The sequence below is a fragment of the Lonchura striata genome, chromosome 2 (assembly GCF_050655825.1).
Source record: "Lonchura striata isolate lonStrDom1 chromosome 2, ASM5065582v1, whole genome shotgun sequence".
Taxonomy (NCBI): Eukaryota; Metazoa; Chordata; class Aves; order Passeriformes; family Estrildidae; genus Lonchura; species Lonchura striata.
This window is the reverse complement of record NC_140704.1, coordinates 93,041,777-93,055,980: the sequence shown is the minus strand read 5'-3', so window position 1 is coordinate 93,055,980 and position 14,204 is coordinate 93,041,777. Positions and strand designations below refer to the sequence as shown.

General features: G+C 40.2%; 1 protein-coding gene across 32 annotated transcripts in view; it reads right to left on the bottom strand.

The window, feature by feature from the left end:
- The window catches only part of LOC110469722 (poly(rC)-binding protein 3), a 497,474-nt gene that overhangs the window by 71,419 nt on the left and 411,851 nt on the right, over nucleotides 1-14,204 (bottom strand). The gene's annotated exons all lie outside the window — the stretch shown is intronic.

Sequence of the window (14,204 nt, the reverse complement as noted above, 5' to 3'; positions counted from 1 at the left end):
TTGTCTCAGAAACCAGTCCAACAGCAGCACAGCTGTAACAGCTGCAAATATGGCTGAGTGCTGCAAAGAGTCCCATCGTTCGTGGGGATAAAAGGGGAAAACAAAAAGCAATGTTGCAATGTCCTGCCAAGGTGTTGGAATTGTTGCCTTCAAAAGCCACAACCTGAATATTTAAGTTCTCAGCCACTGATTGTTAGTGAAAACATACAGCATTATACAGATTTCACTGTGAAATTAATGATTGTGGAGTAGGTAAGAAAATGCAGTAAGTTCCAGAGCCTCATTTGAAAAAAGATTTAACAAAAAAACCCCCACCCAATCAAAAAAAACAAAACTCATCACTCAATAAATTACTCTTTTATGGCCAGTCAATACTCAGAGTAAAAAGCCAAACACATCCCAAGATTTAAGCCACTTACATCAATATTTTTGTCACTGATTTAAACCAGGAAAATCTTTAAAACTCAAAAGCCAGTCTAATTAATGAAGTATTCAAAACCAAAGAAAAACATTAAATAGTTTATTAGTGACAAAAGTGCCAGTTGTAAAGTGAGCCACTAAATCTTGCTCTAGCACTGTATTTGGCCTTAGCCATCCATTTGTTACTTTGGTGGAACCTTTAGAAAGGAAAGGGCATCTTTTTGAAGAAACAACTCATTTTTTTCACCAAGTTGCTCAGCTGAAACAGTGCTTCATGTTTATGTCTGTCATTTTGTCTAACCTTCAGTCCCTTCCTGTACAAACACATGCATACACATGTACCTGTATGTATGTCCATGAATGTATACACGTTTCCCCAACACTTTCAAGGTATTTAAGAGTTAACAGGGATGTCCAAATGTCAGGTTCATACAAGTTCCATTGAGATACAGACAAAGCAGGTGCCAGGTCATGGTTCCACTGCAGGCCACTGGGAGCTTCTTCTCCCAGTAATAACCTTGAGTGAGCAAAGTGGAAGGAGGGGACTCTGAAAGTGAACTAATACAATCACTCCCAGATTTAGATTAACTCCCAACAGGAGGTACTTTAAGCAGATGCAGGACATGCATTCCTTTTTTCCCCCAACAGCTGCTCCAGTAGCTTTGTTGCTCATACACAGTCCCGCTACCTTTAACAGATTTTCATGGACATAACCAGATGTATAATTTAGTGCTCTATTTTCTTTAGGAAAACAAGACAGGATCTTTGCTAATGTGAATGTTTTGATGGTGCCCTTACCTTCCCAACCTTTGGCTTGGGACCACAAAGTGATCCATTAGTTAATTCAAAAGAAAAAAGTAAAGGTCAAGAGAAAGTAATTGCTGACTTACTGCAGAAATGCCAGAGATATACTGTGGATATACATCCAGGAATGGGATACTAGTAAATAAATTAAAAAAAAAAAAAAAAAAAAAAAGCATTACTAAAGTTCTGGTTCTGTCTAAATCAATAACTAGAAGAAGGTATTATCACATTAATGGCTATCACTTGGACGGACTGCAGACACTAAAGAGAAGAACTCAAACAGAAGCAGAAAGATAATAACCCAAAAAGTAACATAGTGGAAAAGAAGTGAAAATAAATCTACAATGCAAGCAATAAAACAAATACAACTGAGAAACCTAGTTCTTAAAAATTATTCACATCTGGAAGGCCCTGATGATACAAAAGACCTGGCGATGACCTAGGCTACAAATTTAAGGTTTAAAACTTGTACTTTGAAGCAGGGGAATAGGAAGCATCTATGTTCTCACACCTATTTTGTATTTGCACCTGGACAATCCATAACCAAAGCAACCCAAAAAAGCCCATTCCAATCCAATGCAATCCAAAAACCCAAGTGATCACAAACAAAAAAAGAAAATGAAAGAAGGAGTTGAGAGAAGGAAAAAACCTACTTACTAAAACTGACAGAAAGATGCAGGTGGATCTTAGCCACTGTCCAGTCTAATGTAAAGGAAACAGAGGTGAATGAACCCATGAAGTCTTATTAATCTCCAGTCTCCAAGAGTTCGTACATTTTCTGTTTCTTTTCAGTTATATTAGAGCATTGGAATTATTTTCATTGAAGTTGGGGAGGGGTGGGATATTTTAGAATTTTTTTTACTATTATTTAGTCAATAAGCAAGTTAACTTGGTAAGAGGAAAAGGAGGTCACATAGTATTCAAAGAGATACAATACTTGTTTTCTTTTTTCCCCTCCAGTGCTCTGTATTGAAATCTGAAAAGCCCGTTTCAGATTCTGCACGTTGCTATTGCACACGTAGTAATAGGACACACTGGCCTTTGATACAATTCTCTTCAGGGAACAAAAGCTTCCTTTGGCACAACTACAGCCACTGCTTGTTGTAGGTTACACATGTCTTTCCAGTCAAGCATGATTAATAACTGTTAAAAAAAATGTTCATGACCCATGGCAAGTATTCTTTCAACTATAATACCAGCATTATGGGCTCTGAATCTCAGTAATTTCAAAATGTGCTTCTACAATGGAACTATAATTTAATTACTTTTTCTGCAGCCTGTTCCATTTTGTTTCATCACTTTGATTGCACCATGCACTTGGCAGCTTATGGAAGACTGCATCTGCCTCCAGGATTATTTCACTGGGCTCTTTCGACATCTGTTTCTGAAAATGACTTTATTTGCAGTGGCATAAAGAATAATCAGAGACTTGTTTAATCCAGATAAATTGGAAAAGAGAGAGACACAGAGACGGAGATGGAGACAGGGAAAAGACCAGGGAGAAAGAGAAAACAGATCTATGCTGCATGCTGCAGAAGACATCAAAATAATCTCTCTTCCTGTGCTTCTGCAAATGTTGTTATCTGATGGATGATATGATACATGAAAAGATGAGTCACTAAGTCAGTTCCTTTTAATCTTTAGGGGGAGCTCATAGATGCAATACATTCTAGCTAAAGCTTCGTGCTCTGCTTGATCAGTGTAATAAAATTTTCATGAATTACATTTGCAACCTCATCCACTGAGAATCACAATGCAGTCTGAAATGATCCATAGCAGTTGACAAAAGTCCTTGTAATAAATGAGCTAAATCCAGGCTCCAGCCTAACCTGACATCCTTCCAAAGGCAGCTCCAGCCAACACCTGTTGCCGAGTGCCACTGCACAGCTACAGGCTGAGCACACAGTTCAGCATAACTTCCCAAATATCAGCACTCGTGAACTGGGTCACCTGTGTATCAGATGACCAAGTTCAAGGCATCTGGAACATGCCCATGCCTGCCTGAGCTTTGATTCAACACAATGGACACCAGCACTGTTGACTCCTGTTTACTTTTGTATTATAGATGGATTTGTTAACCCACAAACCATTTAAAGCACTTAAAGACATGCCCTCTAAAAGATCACATGTGTCGGCCAGGTTTTATTTCATTCTTTAGTTCTTTTTGCCTGTTTTTTTTGTGGAGGGTGAACATAGACTTGTCAAGACACATCCACTGCCTCCCTAAGAATGCTGCAGGAAGGCAGCTCTGGTGACAGAAGCAGACAGCAAGGCTTTAGGGACAAAGGCCACTAAAATTCTAAGTGCTAGACCACAAGGAAAACAAGCAGAACAATTCCTAACATTGACTTACTTTTGAGAGTTTCAAATCTTGCCTGTCCTGTGCTCCTTTTTTTTTTTTGAGATTTTTTTTCTGTTATTTGCTGGTCTTCTAGGCTATATTGCTGCAGCAAGCACATCAGAAATTAACTGGTTTGGACACATACATTTCCTAGGAATTACTTAAAGACAACTCCAAGGGAGGCCCGCAGTTCACAGGAAAACAATGAAGAAAAATCATCCTCCTCAGAAGTAACAGGTATCATGCAAACACACAATAGCTGAACATGCTCTTAAGAGATGCCCATGCTCTTTGCTGTTGTCCCCATGAGAACGTTACAAAAGGGAAAGACAAAAAATTCCTCCTCTTTTGTATTGCACTGCCTCACCTTTCCTCAGCAAAATACAGCAGGTGAGCTGAGGACAAGAAAAAAATCAAAGCTTCCACATTGTTGATCTACTTACAGGCAATACAGGAAGCAAAACTCCTCTGGCAACCAGTGTGCTAGTAACTTGGCAAGCTTGACAGTCTGCATCTGGAAGCCTGGTTATTTTCATAAAAGACATAATCCCAAAAGTAAACAACTCAAACTTTTGGAAGGAAACAGACCAAACCAAAAATTCACAATTAGCAAGACGGAAAAGAATAGTAAGTGTATTTTGCTGGTGAATTACTTGAAACCCAGTAGAACAAGGTTCTCTCCTCTCCTTCCTAACCAAGGTCCCAATACCTCTCTGATGTCTGAAGATGACGTGAGGATTTGATAGAGGGTATCAGCTATTCACAGAAGGTTTGTAGTTGGCTAATCAGGTAGGAAAGCTGCCCTGAAGAGAGATACGTTCCAGTGACAGAGCATACTGTGAAAATCCTGTTAAGAGACTATTAACCATTACTTTGTTTCAGATTTTTTCCTTTTAATTTAGACAAATTTACTTCCTCCCCTCATTTTCCATCTCACAACCTTTGGCTGTAACACAGCAGCTGTACAGGGCCAGTGGCCACCCAAAGAAATTATACATTGCTTTTCTAGAGCTTCAATGTAAAATGTACACAGCATAAGACACAGAGAGTCTGACATGGCTTTGTTGACTTGATGGTACTACCAAAGAACAAAAGCCATCATGCTTAATTAGTAATTCTCCCTAAAGAATTTGTAAAGAACTGTTTAACAGCCAAGGTGAAAGCTGGTTTTCCTGTGAAGCACCAGCTAGTGACCACTGTTGGACAATGAGAAGATGCCTGTGCTGTGCTGCTGGTCTGATGTGGCTCAGCAGCAGCTCTTCCATAGAAAGTGCTCCTAGGGACAAGGTGAGTGTTTGAACACAGAGATGTTTATCTTAGCTTAGCCACAAGAACTCAGAATGAAGCTTTCAAACCACTGGTAGCAACTAAAAAGAGAGAAGCCAATGCACTCCCTTAAGCACTGATAATAAAAGCAGTTCATAAGGTCAGGGTCAAGTCAGGACAGGGCAGAATGGGGGCAAGTGGCTTTTTACTCAGGTTACTTAAGAGAACAACAGCGGTGTCAACTTGTTGCCTGTGGTGACGCCAGTCTGCCCTCTTAAAACCAATTTTTTAAGAGGTAAAACTTTAGTTTTAAGCAAATTTGAATAACCAGCTTGGAAAGAATGGAAATTCAGCAGAAACTGGTTTGGGTCTTGTCACATGATCAACAGTCCTCACTGGGGACTGTTCTCCTCCTGTAACCACAGGTTCCTATCCAGAGCACTTGAGACCTATCTCGGGGAGTGACAGAAGAACAGCTGGCATTCAGTGCAAATGGAAGACATTTCCACTGAACTCCAGCAACCAGAGGAATTCAGCTTATGCAGAAGCACAGTCTACCTTTTACCAACCAATCCTGTCTTAGGCAGGGCACAGAAGCAATTTTTTGAAGACACTATGAAGGCTACATTATATCATAGAATATCTTCTCCAAAAGTGAAGTCTTTGTGTGTCAGCACAATCAGCACAGACGCCTCCTGAGCGTCTTGGATACTGGCAAGTCTTTAGCTATTTAGCTGACTGTAAAATTGAGTGATTTATGCTCTTAATTTCAAGCACATAAAGGATCCTGGAGCCTGCCCATTGTGGACACAAACACCAAATCTTGCTCTCATGAAACAAAATGCTGTCTGCAATCATTCTATCCGAAAGATTTTGTGTATAGGACAGTTATCTCCCAGCAGCTGCACACAGACACTCTCCAAGGCTTTCTGGAATCAACTAGGTATGCCCAACAATCTATCAAAAGAGATATCCTGCTCCCTATTATTGCTCTTAGGTCAGCACCAAAGGAGGGCCTCACTATAGCGTACTAACTATTCCTCATCCCTTTCCCCTTGACATGCTCTATCAAAATTAACCATTTTTCTTGTGGCATTTATAAAATCTATTTAAAACTGCTTTCTGATGCAATGAATTTTCATCTATGAGGATCCTACTTATACCTCCTTGAAGTGAAATCAACTAAAAATGGCTGAAACAAAAATGGACCCTGTTTGTCAAAGGAAGACCTAGTTTCTGTATCCAGCAATCCTTCGGTTAAGGAGAGGAGAGGTTATAAGATAAAAAAGGAAAATGATCTGTGTGGGAGGCTTCACTGTGCTCTGCTTAATTAGCTGCTGTTCAATAAGAAACACAGCAGTGTGCACCTTCATGTCCACACACGTGCTTGTAGAAGCAATATGCACTAGTAAGAGGGTTGATGTATCTTCTATAAATTGGAATACGACACCAAAACACTGCCAAGAGGAACTAGTCTGCATTACTTTATAAAACAAATCACGATTTTCCAAGATTGCAACAGCCCCAAGGAGATCATCTAAGTTTTCAGTTGCTTCCCTAATGTGGAAGTTCTGTCTTTGCAACAACATTCAGTGACTCTATCTAGAATCTTCCCAGACTGTACTGTAATGTAAAATCAAGATAATTGAGAGATCAGTCATGCAATACACATATACATATATAGCTGTTCATTCTGACAGAGTCCTACATGCATAAAATTGCTTGTATCAGCCCCAACACTCCTCCAGTGCTCAGAGATATTATTCTGATCACATAAAATGCAGTAGCAACCACTATTTCCTCACAAAGTCATTCTATACACAAATGTCAGATTATGTATTATTCTTGTCAATGTAAATGTCAGTTTGGATCGGCCATAGGCTACGGACATGCCCCAGATTATTCTGGGTCCCCTATGGAGCTGAGGCACAAATTCTCAGCACCTCGCAGGATGAAAAGCCTTTGCCACAGTGACAGAATACACTGTCTTGCCTTTCTGGCATGGAAGACGCACAAATAAAATATTAAGTTCATGCACTTTTGACCCTTAAACTGCAGCACCAAACAAAAGCAGGGCAGCACTGCTGCAGAAGCACAGTTTCTGTGGATATATAAAATTAATGATCCAGTTTCCCTGATATGCAAGCACAAGTGAGTGCAGACTGAGTGGTCACAGGGATGGCTTTTCTGGGCACAAACTGGACCTTTAAGGAGGATATCAGGCATCTCAAAACCATGTAAAAGAGAACAGCGCAACACTTGGTGGGTGACTTCTACAGAGAAACACTCCTTTACAGTTTCTACAGCAACCTGTTGATTATGAAAGGCTGATGGTAGATGTTTGTGAAATAAGAGGGTGAAAACCAAGGCAGTATAGGAAAGGATATATCAGACATACCCGATGTGTTGTTTCCTTCTATTTCCTTGTGTTCTAAATAGGAAAGGTGGTGAACCAGCCTGAAGAATTTACTGGACTTTACTGATAGCCTCCAGAAGGCTCTACTTCACAATTTCTCATTGCGACAGATTTGGTTAATGGCAAAATTGAAGAAAAACTGTGTAGACAGTCTGGAGATGTTGAACCTAATAATTTTAATAATTTTGTGTGTTTCTTGCGTTTTTTTGGTGGGTTTTTTTTTTTTTTTTTCTGAAGTCTGAGAGGTATGAATTTTGTTGAAATATTAGGACCTTGGGAAAGAATTACACAGGTAGTTTGTTCTTATGGCTAGCTAAACAAAAACCCCCAAAACCTCCAAAATCACATCACTGCCTCCTAGAGTAGTTCTTCAAAGATGTAGTTTTAATGCCTAAGGCACAATGTTTTATATGAGGTGGGTATGTGTTAATGAGAGATATCTGTGATGACATCCCTAAGCCCTAGGCAAACTCTCCTCACTCTGAGCCATGCTGCCTGCCTTCTCCCCTGCTATAGGTCTCTGCAAGCTTGTTCAAGGGACTCAAAGCCAAATATTCCAAATTTCTGCAAGGTGCTTTGTTAAGAATTCCTACAGGAAAAACTAGTCTAAAAGTCCTATTTCTGTTACTTAAAAATAAATCAAATATCAGTTGCAGCTGAAAAACAGTGGAAGCCAGTTCTCCAAGGAGTACAGACAGCCAAGATAACTGCAATGCTGAATTGTTACTGTACTCCTAATAGTTATACCAAAAATAACAGCAAAACAGCAGAAAAATGCACAGCTGACTAAATACTTAAGAAGCAGTACTTTTCAGGTCATGCAAACACATAATCCAAGTCTTTTTATTCCCTGAATCACAGAAGCTGATGTAGAGGAATATTTACAGCGTCCATGCTGTGCTCTCCTCCCTCCCCCACACACCCCCTCACACGACTCCCCAGTTGCTAACATCCTGGCACTTCTGAAAATTACTGTTTTGCTATCCAACTTTTGGAAGTAAATGCAAAACTCAATGGACCCTTCCTCCTCCTTACTGATGGACTATTAGCTGGCTTGACTTTAAGTGCCGAGTGAATACACTAACAGCTGTATTCTTTCAGAAAATGAGATCTGTGGTTATTAATTTTGTCACCAGAGTCATCAGACCAGTTTCTTACTTGTGGCTATGAAATTCCTTTCAGATGACATTTTGCCAAAAAAGAAATTAAGAATCCATGTAGTGGAGGATAAAATGACTCACATATTCTAGGAAAATATAGGCTTGTAACTGAGACATGTAGGTTTGGCTGGAAGGAAATTTGTGCATAGCCTATTACAAAAGGCATCTTGTTGGTCTCTCCTTTAAGTAACTGCGACAGGCTGCTTGCAAGATTTTCATGAAAACAGCTCTTTCATGGAAAACGGAGTTGCTGTTTCCTTTATAATTTTAAACAAAGAGTCTTATTTTTTGCATGAAGGACATTCCAAATCCCACTTTTCAATTTTAATCACAAAACTGTTTTGCAGCATGTATCAGAATAACAATGGCTCTTTCCAGAGACAAGTCTTTGCTGGATGAAGTGACAGCTAGCAAATATCATGTAGCTGGTAGAATACCAAAGCAGGAACCCATGGCCATTCTCTCTCCCTTTCCTCTTTCCAGATCTTGCCCAGAACAGTTTCAATCTGAGATTTGAGGGAAAACTTCCCTTCCTTGGCCTGTTCTGTCCTTGCTTGAACATAAACGCACTTCTCTGGACTGTGAGAGGAAAGAGCTGTGTCTCCATGTGGAAGAGGGACAGTGTCCCCTGTCCCTTCACCCCACAGCTAGCAATGACTAAAGACAGGCATGTAGCCCTGCATGAGCACACACACTACAGAATATAGTAGTTACCCTGAAGCCCACGTTCAGATGGGCAAAAGCCCATGCTTAGCATTTCCTCTGATGGGTGCAGCCAGAATATACAAAAACCAGTCCAAGTTCTCAGATGCAGCTGAAATCATCAACCAGCTATGCCATTTCCTAAACTGCTACTGACCTCAAGTCCTGCAGGAATTCTGGCCAAGCCCAGGCATGCTACTGAGACCTACACATCCTATCATTGCCACCCCAAGACTCAAAAACTTACACCCTGTGCTGCAAATTCTGCAGCCAGTGAAGACAGTAATATCCCACAGACTATTTGGGGACTTACCGAGCTCAGATCAAGGGCACCAAGGCCTCCACAGCTACACAGGACCAAAGCAAATGGAAGCTACAGCAAGTTCTGTGTGTAGGTTTAGCAGTGAGAGCATTAGTCTGCTTTCTAGCAAGGGTTAACTAGATCCATCCTGCAGGTTTCTGCCAGCATGGGCTATTGAGGGACAGGAATATGCAGCTCCTGGGTGCTAAAGCTCTGCTGATGCAACCTTCCAGGCTAATATATGGCCAGAGCCACATACCAACCAGAAGCAGCTTCCTGTGCTTACTTTGTACAAGCTATAATGTGTTCACTTGATATTCAAAGCTGTAAACATAGCAGGTGCCCTTAGCTCCACTGTGACTGAAAGTATATAGAACTGGGTCTTATCCTTGAAATACTACCTTGAACTCTGCAAGGGGAGCAGACATTTACATTGTTAGTAGATGAAAAGTGCTGGCTTCATTTGAGTTTGTTTTTCAAATAAATTTAATTTTGAAGATTCCATGTCCTTTTTGTTCTTGGTATATAAAAAGCTAATCCACTTATTTTTGTACACATCCCTACTTTAAGGTGCTTGATTTTGATACAAAAGCGTCACATGCTTTTTGTGACAGTTAAAAATTATCATATATTGGCACCAATATCAGATTTCTTGCAATTCTGGAGAAGTTAGGGGATCACTGTGAACAATGGATCTAGATTAACCACTGCTTGTCAGAAGTTTGACAAACACCCTGTTTCTATCCTGTTGGTAAATAGTCTGTGAAGAAAATAAAGTTTTTCTAAGTGTGTTTGCAATTCTCTGGCATATTGGGTTTGATTTATCTAGCTCCAGTTTTATCCTGAACTGCCACAGTGAATAACAAACTGACTAGACAACATAGAGCATCTGGTATTCAAAGATGGCTGTGCATGCACCTAACTTGGTTTATCCCATCATAGGGCAATTAACATTGAATTAACATTACAAAATAGTATTGATCAATTTAATACAACCTGGTTTATAACTGCCTGAGGCACTGAGATATCAAAATAAAAAGTTTATAATTTAACAGTTTGTTTAGAAGTTGCTGGTTTCAAACTATGGCTTCATGCATAATGTAATTACCCATTCTAAACACTGAAAAGTCTTTAAATGTGAACATGAAGCTGAATTTAAATTTCTACAGCCACAGAATAAAAAAATAATTTCAAATTAATCGAACACGCACCCTCAATGCATGTGTGTATGTATATGTATATATATATACACATATATATGCTGTCTATATATAAAATATATATATTTAAAGACTTGAAGTGACCCTGAGTCACTTACAGCTCAGACTCCCAATTTCCTGGTGCCAGAGCAGGCAAGCCCAGGTGCACATTGTACATCCTTATCTCCCATACATACGCTATTACTTTCACATCCCAGCAGCCCCCATCCATAACCTGACAAACAATGAGGAATATTTTATTACAAGATGCTGTAAATGCTTTGTTTCTGTATTCTATTTGGGAAGTAACAGATAATGTGGTTTTTTCTTTCCTGACAATCCCCCTTTCTCTTTCATTAGAAAACTCCTAAAAAGATGCTGTCACATCAGAACAGTGGCACTGCACACCTTAAACCTGCAAAAATGAAAGCAGAGATAGAGAAGCATGCCATGTGATGACAAATGCAGTTTTAGGAAGTCTTCATACTTTCTTCTTTATATTTCCTTCCTTTGTGCAGTCCTCCATCCCCTCAAGCATGCTGATGCAACCATACACTGAACAAAACTATATTGATCTGATTTGAAAACCAAACTAAACCAAAAAATAAATCCAAAGTCTGAGTCTGGTTTGTAGCACAACCCTACAAATAATCATCCAGCATGACATGGAAGTGGGTGGGAAACAGGGCAGGAATGGCACCTTATTAAAATAGCTTTGCTGGCTGAGAAAACACTTGTGTAGTTGCACTTGTCTATACAGAATGGATGGTACTGAAGAATAAGAAGCAACATTTTTCCCTAGTCATTCTACCCATTTCTAGTTGGCCAGGGTTAAAATTTTCTGCTGTTTTCATGTGACCACATGACAGCTTGTTTGTAATTCCTTGCTGTTTCTCAGCCATGCTGACCCCCTCCATGAATGGAGGAGGACATTCGTGGGGCTGAATGTCTCAGCAATGTGCCATGACCTACCTTTCTGCTGGCAAAATAAGAGGAGTGGTCATTTCTTACTACTGCCACCTTCATCACTCTTAGAGCTGCAGTGCTCACTGTTAACCGAATTGCAAACATCTGTCAAATCCCAACACTAAATTAACCTGCAGATTTTCTTCAGCAATTCACACATCAAAACATAGGTGTGATCTCTTTTCTTTTGAAAAGAGCAGCATACATTGTTTTCCAGTAAGCTGTGAAAGCTAAATGTGCAATATGGGCTGAAAAGTCAAGAAAACAAAAACATATTTACAGTGCCTTCTTATATATTAATTATAACTTTCTAAGAAAATGAAAGCTTTATTGCAAACACATTTTGATTACTGAATGAAAATGTTCTTTCACATTTCAAAAATGTTTCAAGATCCCCAGAAAGAAGACAAAGTGTAAGCCTTACTGTTAAAATTACCACCTGCTCATCCTTAAGAGAAATAGCACACAAAATGCTTATAGTAAATTTTAATGCAGTAGAAATACCAACACTATTTCTCCAAGACAACTTTTTTCCTTATTTTAGAAAAGCACATGGGCCCAGATGTTACCAGGTGAAATTCAGCAGCAGATGTCTTATCAAAGGCATGCCAAGCAACTTGAATTTATTTTAGTGATCTGCTGGCACTCCAGTGTAAATGGCTCAGTGTTATTAACTGAATTCTCCTGGCTCACCTGGAATGGATTTAAACCCATTTTTGTCTTGCAGGAAGAACCACACAAGGGCAATCTGATTAGTTTAGACACTCCTGGAATGAATAAAGATGATACTTATATTGAAGTGTATGGCAAGGAACAAGTATCAGCAGCAGGTTTCCTGCTTTTCCCAAAGACCCAAAAGCAAACTTTATCATCCTGCCTCTATGCCAGTATCCCAGCATGTCTTTGCACAAGCATTTTATTCTGACAATTCTGCTAATGTGATTTTTGGAGATGGTTTGAAATTAAGACCTGAGCTGGGAATGCCAAACTCTGAAGTGTTGCTTCTTCCTAACTCTGCTGACAATTAGAAGTATTTTCACCAAAGGCCAAAAGAAAGATTTAAGCTTCAAAACCAGGCCTTAACTTTATTTCTATTTTTATTCTCCACCAAACAATATAATTGCCTAGATTTTATTTTAATAATTTGCAGTGCATTTCCCAATGCAAATAAGGCTCTGCAAAATATCTGCAGTTCCTCACTAAGTGTCTCTAGATCAGGAATGGAGTGCTGCTCCGGCCAGTTGGAGAGCGTATGCCAGTGACCACAAAACCACAAAGATCTAAGCAGCTAAGGATTGCATGATCCTAACATCTCCCAGTTGTCCTGCTGTCCTCAGCAGCCCTCTGATCCAACCTCATGACCCACATCCTGCCCACTCAAACAAAACCTGCATTGACACTTGTTTCTGGCTCTCAGCTCCAAACTTTCCCATGCCACCTTCTGCAGGCATGGTAGCCAACACTACCTCCAGACCAACATGAATTTTGCCACATCTTCAAACCTGGACAGACACCGCCTCTTCCTGCATAACAAACCAGAGAATGATCATTTTCCACCACTGGCTTGCACCCTCCACACTTGAGAGAGCAAAACATCCAAAGCTCAGCCTGTCCCGCAGCTGCCCCCAAATCCCGCTTGCTGCCGTCACAGCTGTGCCCACTGTGTTGGGAACCTTGGGTACCAGAGCAGTCTGGTTTGCCCACGGCCAGTAGCCAAGAGGGACAGATAAGCCTGGCTGCACTTCTCCCTTCCCACACTGCTCAGAGTCAGTTCCTAACCGCAGTGTTATCCTTCTCCCTGCCACCCTGAGGCAGTGCCAGCAGCACAGTCTCCTGTTTCCAGTTCATCTGATTTACACACAAGACTGTAATTTCCTTTCCTGAAGCCATCCTTGCTCTTCATCACACCATTTTCAATTCCTAGATTAACTTCTTCAACAACATCCTCATTCATTAGACCAAACTGATTCATGTCCTGAACACTGCTCATCTCATGCTCAAAGGGAATGCTGGTCCTCTGGAAAAACGGCTGCAATGATGTAATTCAGGGCTGTAACACAATATGTATGAATAATAAGGCCAAATCAGAGGCACAGAAGAAACCACACATCTGGCTTTTCCTAACTTCTAAGAGCTTGTTTCTGCCACTTAAAAGTTCTTTTCATGTTGGTTTTCAGTGCAATGCTACATACTCGTTGTTAAGTACTGACAGTGGGGTTAGTGCCACAGTGAAAACAGATATAAAGAGAGCCTCTGTCTTGAGAAATATCCTTTCAAGTGAAAAAGGATGTATAAAGAAAAGAGACTGAATCCCTGTGGCCTCACAGAACTTCATGATCACCTCCCACAGCCAGCCAAGTAAAATCTACAGGTATTACAAACCTGAACCACTACTAGGGGACACACAAGAATTCCTTCATCTGGAAATAAAGCTAAATACAAGTCTCTATTGTTACCAATCAAGTGTGGCAGCTCTTAGAGCATAGATATTAAATCCCTACTGTTCAACTGGCCTTCATTCGTAAACACGGTCTGGATTGGTTTGGTTTTCTTCCTGAGCAAAAACTTGCATTGTAAGCCTCCTCAGTATGGATGCTATGCCCTAGCATTTACTTCATTAAGCTTCACA